This window comes from Cyrtonyx montezumae, unplaced genomic scaffold (assembly GCF_038088225.1).
Source record: "Cyrtonyx montezumae isolate F1298 unplaced genomic scaffold, pur_monq_1.0 scaffold_16, whole genome shotgun sequence".
NCBI classification, from domain to species: Eukaryota; Metazoa; Chordata; class Aves; order Galliformes; family Odontophoridae; genus Cyrtonyx; species Cyrtonyx montezumae.
Window position 1 is genome coordinate 936417 of NW_027071892.1, and position 13803 is coordinate 950219.

Here is a 13803-nt window from a genome sequence, read left to right on the forward strand (position 1 = left end):
CAAACATCTCATGTTGTGTCAGGACTGTCTTTCGTAGATTGATTTGGCAAAAAAATCCATTCAATAATTAATAGTGGGTCTGGCTTTTGAAAATCCCATTGAAAAATTAACGCGTAAGGTTGTCAAGCAGGATTCAGAATAATTAGAAAAAAAGGTAACTCTGGGGCACACTGATGAGCTTGTCTGTTAGTGATTGCTGTGGTGACTTTTCGCAAAGCATTGGCTGCTTCAGAGCCAAGACTGCAGGGAGAGCACAAATCAGAATCCCCTTCTGGTAGTTCAAAAAGGGGATATAAATCTGCACTGGAGATACCCAAGAGTGGTCGGACCCAGTTAATTGTTCCCAACAATTTCTGTACATCATGTAAATTTTTCACGTGAGTTTGTATTTGTAAGGGTTGGGGAATTATAGTCTGGGCTCTGATGCGCCAGCCTAAATATTTCCATGGCAGTGTCTTTTGAACTTTTTCAGGTACGATACAGAAACCTGCCGAATTAATGGCAGCTGTGACAAAGGCTACAGCTTTCTCCATGATCTCGTGATGTTGTGCGGCCACTAAGATATGGTCCATATAGTGATACAATAAAACATCAGGCATTGCGTCTCGAATGGGACCGAGCACTTCAGCTATGTACCACTGACAAACTGTGGGGCTATTTTTCATTCCTTGTGGCAGCACAACCCACTGATATCTCTGTAATGGAGCTTGCGTGTTGATGCTTGGAACTGGAAAAGCAAATCGAGGGCATCATCGGGGTGTAATGGAATATTAAAGAAGCAGTCTTTAAGATCAATGACAGTCAAATGCCAATCTCGAGGAATCATAGCGGGTGACGGGAGGCCTGGTTGGAGGGCTCCCATATGTTCCATAGCATCGTTAATTCTTCTGAGGTCATGGAGCAAGTGTCATTTACCAGTTTGTTTCTTAATTACAAATACGAGTGAGTTCCAGGGACTAGTGGAGGGTACAGTATGTCCTTTTGCTAGTTGTTCTGCTACCAAGTCTTGGAGGGCACAAAGTTTTTCTAACGGAAGGGGCCATTGATCCACACATATAGGGGTATCCGTTTTCCATATTAGCTTTAGGGTGTCGCAGCTCTCAATGGCCCCTCCCAAAAATCTGACTTGATAGTGACTCCCCATTGAGCCATAATATCACAGCCCCATAGTATCATCGGAACTGGTAACATAAATGGTTTGATAGTAGCTACTTGACCCTCAGGTCCTCTGATTTGAATGAACTCAGTGCTTTGCTGACTATTCCTTGCACCTCCCATCCCTGCTAATGTATGTGATGCTGATGCTAGGGGCCGTAGGGGTGGCCATTTGGATAGGGAGATGACAGTTACATCAGCTCCCGTATCCAAAATTCCTGTTAAGATAATCTGTTGCTCATTTCTTTGTAAAGTACATTTTAAAGTCAGTCTGGACGAGGTTACAAATTGTGTCCAAAAAATGGCCAGGGGTCCTGTAGATCCGAAACCTCCCTTTCTTTTTTCCTGGGACATATCATTGCTAGTAATTGCCAGAAAAAGAATCAATTGGGCTATCTGGCTACCCTTTACCACAGTACATGGTGGCATGGGTGTCTAGGCCATGATTTTTATAATCTGTGAATCAGAGCCAGTAACACCTGGTAAAATGAATAAACCTGTTAAGGTTGTAGACGATCTCCCTAAAATTAAACAGTGCGTCCCCAGGGGTAATAGACCATTAGCATCTTAGTCTAATAAATGCATGGAGGAATCAATTAATGTTGTGTGTAAGGTGGCCAGGTCCAAGTCTGTGCTTCCTGAGGTGGCTGGGCTCCTCCTGTTGAGGGCATTGGAATTGCAGGCAGGGTTGCAAACAGGCAAATTTCATGAGTATGATTTCCCGTGCGTCAGCATTATCAATCTGCCTCTCCAGGGCTTGTTTCAATCTATCTATGAAAGACATATAAGGCTCTTTCGGTTCTTAAATTTTGGAACAGGGAAACCATAGGAACCGCTTCCTTTTTTACACCGCAGGTTGCTGTCGCTAAAGCTTTGGCAACACTAGTGTGTCCTGCAGCTTGTTGAGAACACTTCTGTTTAAACTGTTACAAAAGAAACATCTTTCCAAATATTGTATTCATTAACTGGGATGCTTCATGGCCTCAGGCCTCTCTTGTGCTTGTAGGGGAATTAACATTCACTCGCCTATGGTCATGCAATGCATGTACTGCTGCAGCAGCAGGGCTCCTGCATCACTTACCGAAAAGCAACAGCACCTGGGGGTCACTGGACAGGAAAGCAGAATGCCAGAGTAGCCCATGAGGAACCTACTGACCCTTCTGATCCATTCCCATCATCTGCAGTGACACAGGCTCTACTAGTGCAAGTAGATTCCTTCTGTGCATTCATTTACTGCCTTCATTTCCAGTATTATTATTTTATGTAATTACCCATGTCAAAAGAGCCCTTATATAACCACAGTCTCCCCAGGCACATGTCTGCTCCTCCAGGCACATGCATGCCTCCTCTCCCTGTCAGTTGCAATATTTTGCACATGGATGGGCTCAACTCTTCTCCAGGAAATACTGAAAATAAAGAAAACACTATGTCAAGTATCAGGGAGTCATGGTGCTTGGCATAATTTTCATGTCTACCATGGACAGTACCTGTATATTACAACACAGAGACATGGAGACAGCAAATGCCAGTGGAAAAATAAAAAAACTCACTTACTTATAGTTACCTTCTCTGCACTAAGAGCAACATCTCTTAAGGAAAAAGCTTTTTTTTTTTTTTTAATTTTGTAAATGCACTGATCTGTGCCTAAGCCAACTGTATAGAGCAAGGACTTCTACAGAGGCTAGAAACACTTTGGACAAAACAGCTTTAATCATCTAAGTGATTTCATTGATTTTCCTGGCGTACTCTTGTAGCTAAATGAATTGAAACATTTGCATGACTGCTGCCCAAAATTTTACTTTCTAAAAGCATTGGCACAATAATTTCCTGTGAGATCAGATCTATCTCTGGCACAGAGAACTGTATTGACTTGTTCAGCACTCTGCTTGCACAGATCATTTGCAAGAGGCAAAGTGTCACTGACAGACAAGGCAAGCTGGAGCCTCTTTGGCAATGGAGCACTTCATCACTGACTCCAGGGAAAGCAAGATCATGGCCTAGATAACTAAGGTCATGATTTATCTGGAAAGCTAAGAGATATTCCACCTAGTCACTGTAACCTTACTTCACACTGAGTGATACCGTGCAGTTTCTTTTTCTCTTCACCTCCATACCCTGCCACAACTTCCCATGCACTCTAGGTAGGTGTCTTGTCTCTCCCCTGCCATCAGTAACTGCTGCTACAGGTACGTGCTGGGATCTGACCACATCTGTTAAGCTGATGGTGAGTGAGAGCCCTCATATATATTTCTGAATGCATGCTGAAGGCAACCAGTTGTTTCCTCCCTTTTAAAGCCAGCATTTCATTTTATGAGGCTCATTATGACAGCCTTTTAATGCCTATGTACACTGCCAGAGCGTTGCCCAGCCTGAAAATCTTCTTAATTCATAAGACGATGTTAAATTATTGGATTTGTGAGGCACCGCTGAGCTCAGTCCAACTAATTATGGTCTTTTGGGATAGAATTTGTTTTACTTTTCTCTTAGGCAATGTTCACAGATTGCATTAGGGTTAATGACAGTGACCGTGGAGTCACCAGAAAGAGGCCAGTCAGCTTCTGGTCATTTACTTACATGAGTGACTTTTCCAGCTCAGCAGTTGAGCTGGCACTGAAGGTTATTGTGCATTTACACAACAGAAATAAACACAGGGGAAACACAGAGCACAATGACAGAGGTGTGAGCAGACTGTGGCTTTCTCCCCTGGGTGGGGCTGGAGTTGGCTAGGCCTGGAGAAAAGTCATTCTGAGCAGAGATATTTTGTCTGTTATTTGGTAAAAATATTTGAGGTTACATTTTGCTCACTAGAAAAGTCACCACACTTTGGAAAATTGTTGTACTGCTGGTGGAACAGCTTGGCTCATCATCAGTACTGCCAAAGGCCTAGGGGGCCAGGTGCCGGATGCAGCCAGGGATCTCCTTGGTGAAATTACCCTGGCCAAAATGACAGGGAAATGGGCATCTGCATCCAGCTGTGCCCTTTGTGGGAGCTGGAGACAAGTGGTGCAGCTCCTAGGGCTTGTCTTCTTCCTGCTGAGATTCTTGACGCTTCACCCAGAGATACCTCTGCAATGTGTCGGTGGTCTGAGATGAGCAATCTGCTAGTAGCTTTAGAAACCTATTGCTCAGGACAGTATAAGCCTGACAATTGCTTCACTTAGTTTCACTTTTTGGAGTAAGAAGGTCTCATACTTAACCAATCAACAGGCTAAGCACTACTCTGATCATTTTCTTCTACTGCTAGCACTGGGACAAGACACTAAATATAATTTTCTCTTACATTTTCCCTAAGTGTATCTTATGGTAATGCTAGGTCACCCTTAAAGCAGAACAAACATTGGGCAGGGGGAGAGAAATTCTTCACCATACACCCAGAGCAGAACTCAACACATCCAAAACTCTGCTTCTTTCCTGAGAATCTCCTTAATTCCCACAGATCATTCACATTCCTGTTCCCAAAAGCACTGAACTGTCAGGGAATATATACAATATATATGTGCTGAAATGGCAACAGCAGGAACTATCACATAAGTACAGGAAATGCCTAATCATACCGTAAAGCAAGCAAAGGTGGTGACAGAGCCTTTATTTGAGGTAGAGGCGCTACAGAAAGAGATATTAGAGATAAGGGGAATGAACTCACCCCTCCTGGGGCGAGTTTTACGAGCTTTAATGGTATAGGCTTGGTTTGCCTTTGCTACAGGATAGGTTTGCATCAGTCCACTCACTGATCACAGGTTCAGCATCACATCACAGGTTAGGGCATATCTGGTCCCCTCAGATGGAGGAAGGGGACCTATGTAATCGATCTGCCATCGTTGTAAAGGGTTGTGTCCTCTAGCAAGATGGGCCGTTGTTTCCAGCAGAGGTCTTGGTCTCATTCGTGAGCAAGCGTCACAGTCCTGACATGCCTGGACAATATCCGGTAACTGTATGGGCAGCCCCCATGCTTTAGCTGCTGCCCACATGGTTTTCTGTCCTGCATGTCGTAATTTCCGATTCAACCAATGGGCAATATCTTCGGCTCATGTATTTCTTAGCCATCGAACTCAAGCCAGAGTGTCAGCTTCATCATTGCCTGGCAACTGCAAGGGTTGATGTCCAAAAACGTGGTATGCTCGCACAGTCCTGGGCCTAAACATGTTCCATATATCAACCCACATATCTTTGCCCCAGATAGGTCGAGCATGGATCGCCCAGTCCTGAGTGGCCCACTGTGCTATCCAGAGCGTGAGCCCTCGGTAGACTGCCCAACTATCCGTGCAGATATTCAATGCGCCATCGCCGGGCTCTTGAGTTATCACCATCCACACAGCTCGTAGCTCAGCCCACTGGCTACTTTGTCCATCCCCTTCTTCGAACCATATTGTTTCAGTTGAGGGATGGTATGTGACAGCTCGCCACCTACTTGGGTTCCCTCTGCTGGATCCATTTGTGTACCAGGCATCTTCTGGAATAGGGTATTTCCCCTCTTGTACAGGACTCTTCTCTGGGCGAGTGACAGTTATTTCCTCAGGTGTTTCACTGTGATGTTACTGGGCCCAGTATCTTCTGCAGTTCTTCCTTCAGTGGAGATGATGACAGGTGGCTTCTCGGACTGAGGTAGGCAACCCAGCATGCCACTGTTTGTGATTGGGCCACCCCTGTCTTAGGAATGTGGGTTAGATCTTTTTCCCACCCTTGAATTGGCAAAGTCATTTTAACAATAACCTCTGCAGTTTGAGATATTGGTTCTACTGCCTGCAGTGCAGAATAGGTAGCCGATAACTGCTTCTCAACCATGCTGTATCTTTCTTCTGCTCTGTGCCAAACCTGTGACCAGAACCCAATTGGGGTTCGAATGGAACTCTGGCGCTGCCACAGCCCCCAGCCAAACCCTTCTTGAGTTACATGCACATCTAGTTCAGCTGGAAGGGTTGGATCAAATATACCCAGTGCCTGGGCCTGTTTAACAGCTATTTTTGCCTGCTGGAAGGCCTCTTGCTCCATTTTACCCCAATCCCATACTTGGCCTTTTTTTGTTAATTGATATAGAGGTTTTAGGAGTTGTGCTAAGTGGGGTATAAAGGATCTCCAGTATCCTAATATACCCAAGAACTCCTGCAACTATTTTGGTGTTGTGGGAACTGGGAACGCTTGAATCTTATCTATGATTGCACTGGGTAAGACTTTAGTCTTACCTGACCAGATAACACCCAGGAATTTAACTGATAGCCCTGGTCCTTGTACTTTCTGTGGGTTTATAGCCCATCCTTTTTCCTGTAAATAAGTAGTTAATGATGGTACTGCCTTCTCTAATGCCTCAATTGAGTTGGATGTCAGCATCAGATCATCAGTGTAATGGTAGATTTTGATGGTACATGGTTTGTGCCAATTTGCCAAGTCACGTGCTATCAGGTTATGGCAAAATGTAGGTGAATGCACGTATTCCTGAGGTAGGACTTGAAAAGTCCACTGCCTGCCCTCCCATGTGAATGCAAACTGGTCCTGAGATTCCTTAGCAATTGGAATGATAAAAAATGCATTTGCTAGATCCAAAACACAGTGATATGTTTCTATTTCTCTACTTAACGTATCCATGAGGGAGGCAATGTTGGGTACAGCTGCACGTATCGGCAGAGTGACTTTGTTTAGTTCTCTGTAGGCTACCGTCATTCGCCATGTACCATCTGACTTCCTGACTGGCTCTGAGTGTATCTGTGCTCCCGGAAGCACCGCACGAAGCACCACTGAGAGGGAAAGAGCAAGAGGACCGGTGGACCTGGGCTCCTCCACTTGGCTCACTCAGATGCTCATTCACTGGTTCAGGCTGTGACCAGGCAATCCCACTACATCATACCTACAGAAAAAGGTGTAGATTTGTTCCTATGAGAGAAAGCAGGACTCACTTATTTTCAAGTAGCAGAGAAATGAGTTGATCTTCCACCTCTTTCTGAGGCAAGGCTGTCATTCATCCCAAATATAAGCTGCCAACTCTGGTCCCAAATCACTGGACTGAGTGGTGCAACTGACACACTAGAGGGGAACCCAAGCCTTTCCATGATTCTTTGTGCAAATATGCAGAAAGGCAATTATATGAGACATTAATACAAACACACTCTTAATGGTCAACTACACACGGTTGTGGTCAACTACAGAAACCAAGTATAAGTCTTCAGAACCACTCATTAGAAGTCTCGGAAGAAAACAGATGATTGATTTCATGGCAGGTACTCAGCTCCTCAGCATGAGAAGCACCACGGGCTCCTCCTACTGAGGGCAGTATTGCTCAGTCAACTTCAAACCAGTAACACAGTGACCAAATTATATGGTTTGGGGAAGGCCAAAAGAGACAACTCTGGCCAAAATCTGAGAAATTGCATCCATGGGAAAATAGTCAATTTAAGATTTTTGCTTTCATGCATCCAGAAAGAAAATATTTCCATTGAACTACAGTGTCCTGCTTTTAAGCTGAAATTTCTTAGGTATTTTCAAAAGGAATCTACTTTTTAGTTTATGTTAAAATATCTGACTTGCATCTATTTGTTTTTGCACCTCAGTACAAAAAAGTCTCTTCAGAATGATCAGAACATAACCTTTTAACAAACAAAGTAGCCATCTCCTGTTGCCAGTCACCAGCTTCCCCCTTATGCCACATGAATTCTACTTGCTTACTCAACACCATTCTCAAATGCTGCTGTGAGGTCTTCAAACCTGTGCTTGAGTATTTTATCTTAATATCTCTACTTAGCACCTTCCTCTCCTTTCTCAAGTAATCAGTACCATGAAATCAAAGCACTGCTGTGAAATCAAAAGGTGTCTGTTCTAGAAGCTTCCTGTCATCTTCCCAAATTCTAGGAAAGTAAAGCTAGGTCAACTCAACAGCAGAGCTTGTTACAGCACAAAGCACCCATCTCTGAGGATAAACAAGCTATTTTGTTTTTTCACTCTTACAGTTTGACTCTCCAGCCAAACACAACACTGTAAGGAGTAAAAAAAACCACGCTTCATCCTGCTGAATGAAGCCCTTTATCTTCCAACAATGACAAACAACGGGCAAATGAAAATAACACATACCACATACGCAACTTTAACAAAACAGCAGTTAAACACAGATTCTGTTGTTTTGTTGTGTTTCTTCTCCCACTCAGGTACACAGATCCAATTGCCAGACTAGGGAAGTGCAAACATGTCCGCGCACAGCTGTGTGCAGCACCTGAACCTGTACTTGCAGTTAAGTCCAGCTGGTGGCCTCTTGCTCAAAATTAGAAGTGCGACTGTTCAGTTTACTAAGGTATAAAACAAGAGTTTCAAAACATTTGAAGTGCCGTGACACCTAAGGGGCATACAAGTTAAATACAATGCTACCTGTATAAATATCTGCAAAATCAAGCAATCTTACAGTTATTTAAAGATCTTGATCTACCATCTTGTGGCAGCCCAGCTTTCAGCATGTGTAACACTCATTTGGATATCATTCTTTAAAGTAACAGAGTTCATGAAACAAAACTACTAATATTTGTAAAACTAGCTTTGATTTTTCTTCTTGTTCAGTTCCTTCATTTTCTGTCACAAAGACAGAAAGAGCTTTTTATTCCTCCTTGCTGTAATATAAAACCCAGAGGAGACTACAAACCAGGAGCCTGGACAAGTGTGGCTCTCTGTGGCCCAGACCGTCAGAAACACCAGATGTTCACCAAAATCCCTTTGAACACCAACCAGATTTGCAGCCTGACCCTGAACTTTAGCAAAATAAAATTCCTCAGTACCATGAAGCACTTGGGAGGACCACCAAATGTCCAAGGGGAGGAGAAGAAAGAAAGAGTTCTCACAGCTGTATTTCATAGGTAGCTTTCCAAATCATAATTTGACAAACTACCACACTGGTCTGGATATGTCTCATATCATTGTGAGTGACTTACAGAAAATGTGATCTCATTGCAGCGAGTCATCTGCAAGCAATGCTCCTGGGCACAGGAATGTTACTGCTCTAAATGTCGCCCTGAAATAATGCCCTGTCTGTTTGCTCCCTGCCCGTCCCAGATCTCCCCTCTGAATGGAGATAGTGCTTGATTCAGTTTCTACATTAAAGAACACAAACATTTGTAGAGTGAAAAAAAGAAAAAAAAAAGGATACTGTTCATCACAAAGGGCATCTTTTATATTGCATGCAGTCCAGTCCAGTCTTACTCATGGCATGAGATGGGGGTAATTTCTAACACAGGAGCACAGCTATTTGCCCAGCAGGTGCATCACCTCTTCCCAAGCCACGTAGCCTAGCTTGTGTGGTCCCTTGCCAGTGCAGGGCAGAACTCCTAAGGCTGTCTCCAAAGAGACTCTCCTGTATCCCACAGGTTCTGCTGTAACAGAGCTCCTCTCATTTTTCCCAACAATCTCAGCCAAAAATGTTTTGCCTTTACCATACCAAGTCCCAACCACAGAGAAATCAGCTCCAACAGGTGAGCAGAAGTTTCTCATTGTAATGAAGAAACATGAGACCCCACAAGGGAGCCCTGCTACCTGCAGACCTGTTTTTTTGAAGGGAGGGACAGGAGCATGATCTGTCACTGTGATGCTCCTGTCACCAGAAAAATTAGAGTTCAGAAAAACTCTGGTGGTGAACTCCATAACACAACAGAAGGAATTTCTGTCTGACCTTCAACTCTCATCATTGAGATACATCATTGTGTTTTCAGAGCTTGAGCAGTCTCTGTTTGCTGGATTTGAGATGTAATGTTTTAGCCCAAACTCCATTTCCTTCTCTCCAAAGCAGTAAGATCTACTTATGACTCAGCCTTCAATAAAATACACAGCAAGGACCATTAAAATAAATGCACAATGCAGGGACAGAACTCACAGGATATGTTTTTGGGGCCTTAAGTCCTCATTGCCCTTTATTTACCCTCAAAAACAACTTGAATTTGTGTCATGTCTGGGTGCAAAGTAAATCTACCAAAGATTGAGTACTTCTAAAGGAAAGCTTTCTCCAGCATTGAGGGAATATCTGCAGGTGATAAACACAGTGATGGATGGGGCTGAGGAGGCTGCAGGGTGTGCTCCCCGCAGCCTCACAGACAGTGCCCCCAAACCATCTCCTGCCCAAGCACAGACATCGCCAGCTTCAAGGCAATCATTTACTGAGAAGTGAAGGTGGAGAGAAGGAAGCCAGAGAGATTTCTCTAGCTTTGCATTCAGAAATTTCAAAAAGAGAGCATTTCAGGCAAAGGTTCTTATTCTCATTGAAGCAGAAGGGCTGTGGCTGTTCACCATCAGAGTTAGGAAGCTGGCTCCATAGTCTGCTCAGCTGCAATCCAGAGGCTTTCTGCATCTTGACACTGAATGGCCTTGAAGCAATTTACTCTTTTACAACAGAGTGTGAGCAGTGGGTGGAGAATAAACCCACAGGGAGGTAAATAGCATTATCCTTCCTGTAGCACTATCCTTCCCGTAGCATTATCCTTTCCCCATCCAGCAGAGGGGGAAACTGAGACCCAGCATCCTCTATTAATCCACTAGACGAGAGCCTCTCCTGAAACACATTTGAAATTAGATCCTAAATGTTTCAAAATGACAATTTTCACAAAATTCAGTGGCATTCCAGACTTAAATTGTTTTTTTGTTTTTTTTTTAATCTGCCACCTTCATAAGAGACGCTCCCAGGCACCAAGGGGAGGGGAGGGGAAAAATCCAAAACTTTTACATCTCAGTGTAGGTGCAAGACTAGCATTCATAAATAATAGCACCTAGAGATCCAGACCATTTGAAACATAAGCACATTCAAGCTGACACAGTCACTCCAGCTGATACCTTTAACATTTCAAGGAGATTAGGGAGCTTGAATGTGCATTTTAGGTGACAGCAACATTTTCTTTGCAGCAGCCAAAGGCAAGGCTTGTGCTTGAACACAAACTCCTCCTCTGCACACATTCATGAGTCTGCAACACAACTGCTGGCAATAGTGAAAACAACCTTTGCAGTGAAAGCTAAGAAAACATTTCCTTAGCCTATGAAGTCACGACACACGTTATGTAGTTAAATGGCTGCAACTTGTTTAACATCCAGAGGAATAAAACAGTTGTTTGAATGACTCAGTGAGAACCACTGAGTGAGTGATAAAAGGGAAAAATGAGAACCTGCTCTCTACTCCATTGACCATTTTATTTTATACCTTTACACAAAGTGGCACAGACAACTCCCTGCAGCCACCGTGCTGTTTGCACCATGGCAGTGCACTGAGGACACAGCAATGCACTGTGCACAGCAATCCAGGCCTCCTGCACTCAGATAATCTCAGAGAGGAGCTCTAAGCTGCCAAGCAGAAATGTCCAATGTTGGCAAAGATCTCTAGCTCCCCAGCATATGCAGTTTCAAGGCAGTAAGTTCTCAGACCAGAAACAAAAAACCACAAACCCTTTGTCTGATCAGATCTGATTTAAGAGAATTGGGGATTTTCTGGATCAAAGGTCAAGTACAGACTTTTAGAAATGGAATGGTTTGGCTGTTAGAGAGATGTCTGTCTAGCTGGAGCCTCAGTGTGTACTGCACACTATCACAAAACAGAGATGCTCATTTGAAAACCTATGGCAGCTTTCCCTTGTGAAGCGAGGACTTGAAGGTATACAAATTCAACCACATGTGCCTGGTAAGACAGAAAATCTTGAATTGTGTATCAGACAAATGCTGCCAGTTGCATTAGATCTTAACTTGCCTGTGTTTCTCCACAGCATTTTTTCATTACTCATATGGTAAGTAAGTGTGTTGAGAAAACAAGTTGACTCCAATATAAATATTGTCTGCCCTCTTGTTCTGGTGCTGAGAGCTGTGGCTGTAAGTGAGCGCACACCACCTCCCCTTATCACACACACTAAGACAGGTGATGGTGTGTGCAGTGCTAGAAATGTGTCCATTTGTCCTGCCCAAGCTGAAAACTGGTGTAATTTGCCTCTGCACACTGGTGTGGCCACCAACACTATGGCCTTTTTCCAGCACTATCCATCCTGACAGAACTTTTCTTTTGTGCCATGAATACAAGTTCTACTGGATTACATTTATCCTTAGTATTTCAGTAATTCTTTCTGTCCTTCCCATCATCCTTCTCTTGCTCTGTGGTGATTTCAAGACTCTTTCTTTCTTTCATTACCCTTTATCCCCTTCTCTTCTCTACTCACATTTGTCAATTCAGACCAACTGAGCAGTCCTGTGCACAGTGAGGAGCAACATATAACACCCGAAGCAGTTATAGAGAAACCCTCTCACACCACCCACACAAATCTTGCTGTCTCCTTGGTGCTGCCAGCCAATGAGAGCTCCAGGATTTGTATCTTGCCCTGAGAAAAAGCAGGCCAAGTATTAGGCAAAGTAATCACGCTGCAGGGATTTGTGTAATGACAAGCACCTTTCTGCCCATGGGTCACAAACAGTGTGAAACAGACACACAGCACCAGTTCAGGCAAATACATCCAGCATCTCTTTCTCTTACCAGGGCAACCCAGCACACAGAAGCAGCCCCACAGTATTTCATCCAGTGATGGAACCACTTGGAGTCTCCTTCAGTGCTGCTGGAAAGGTGATGGCTCCAGCTGGGTCATGTGCAGGAGCACCAGTGCACAAAGCAGCCCTGCATCTGCCAGGGCCTCAGTGTGCTCCCACCATGCAAACATCACTAACACAGGCACAGTGATCACTGCCATCCCCTGTTCCTCCCGCTGACCTCTTAGTGAAATATTCTGCTTATACTGCACTGACATGAGTACAGGTCCATCCTGGTAGCAGCCACAGAAGCACTCTAGAGTTCTGAAGAACCTGCAGGTCAACAGCAGTGGTGAAATGCTGTTTGACAGCTTCTCCCCTCTCCACAGCACCTTCCTGGCTGTCTGAAGGGGAGAGTACAGAGGGCAGAAATTGCCTTTGCCTCACCTTGGGACACAGAAGTTCTGAAATGAGGGCAGTGGGCCATGGCAGTATGTGTTTAGCTTTTGTTGGTGGCGAGTGCTATCAATGCAAGGCAGGAATGCACACCCTCTGCTGCCAAGTGCTGCTGAAAGCACTGCTGCAGCCAGAATCTGTGGACAAGCAGCATCACATAGGCTGTCTGTGTACATCTTGTAAGCTGGAAGATAAACACTGAAAACAAGTTAAAAATCAGGAAATTTTGAAGCAGGAGCTGGAGAACATGTCAGCACAGGAGCTCTGCCCACCCACCCACACCAGTCCCCTGAGCAGGGGGTGCTCAGGGCACTGCTGAATGAGTGCCTCACTGGTGGAGGTGTTTTTCCCCTTTTTATAAAAAGCGTATCTTCAGAGTACATCTTCCAAGTTAACTCCCAGAAAGAAATAACGCAAAGGGAGCTGTGATTTAGTCCAGCTACAACACAAAGTCCTCTCAGATTTTCCTCAATAATTCTGTGTTCTATCCTTTGCAGTTTCGGGGCAGCCAATATTACCAAATGCTTTCCCCAGGACAGGGATCGGGTTCATTCGCTAATGCCCCGCCAGTGACTCGTTGGGGTATTACCCTCCCCGCTCTGTCTGCAGGACAGGAGAGGCCACTTTCTCCACGCACCAGGGGCGACGGGTGCCTCAAGTCCAGATCTGGAACTTGAGAGAGGAGGTGGAGAAACGTGGAACTGTGCTGCTGCTGCTGCTGCTGTCCTGCCCCGGCGCGGGGTC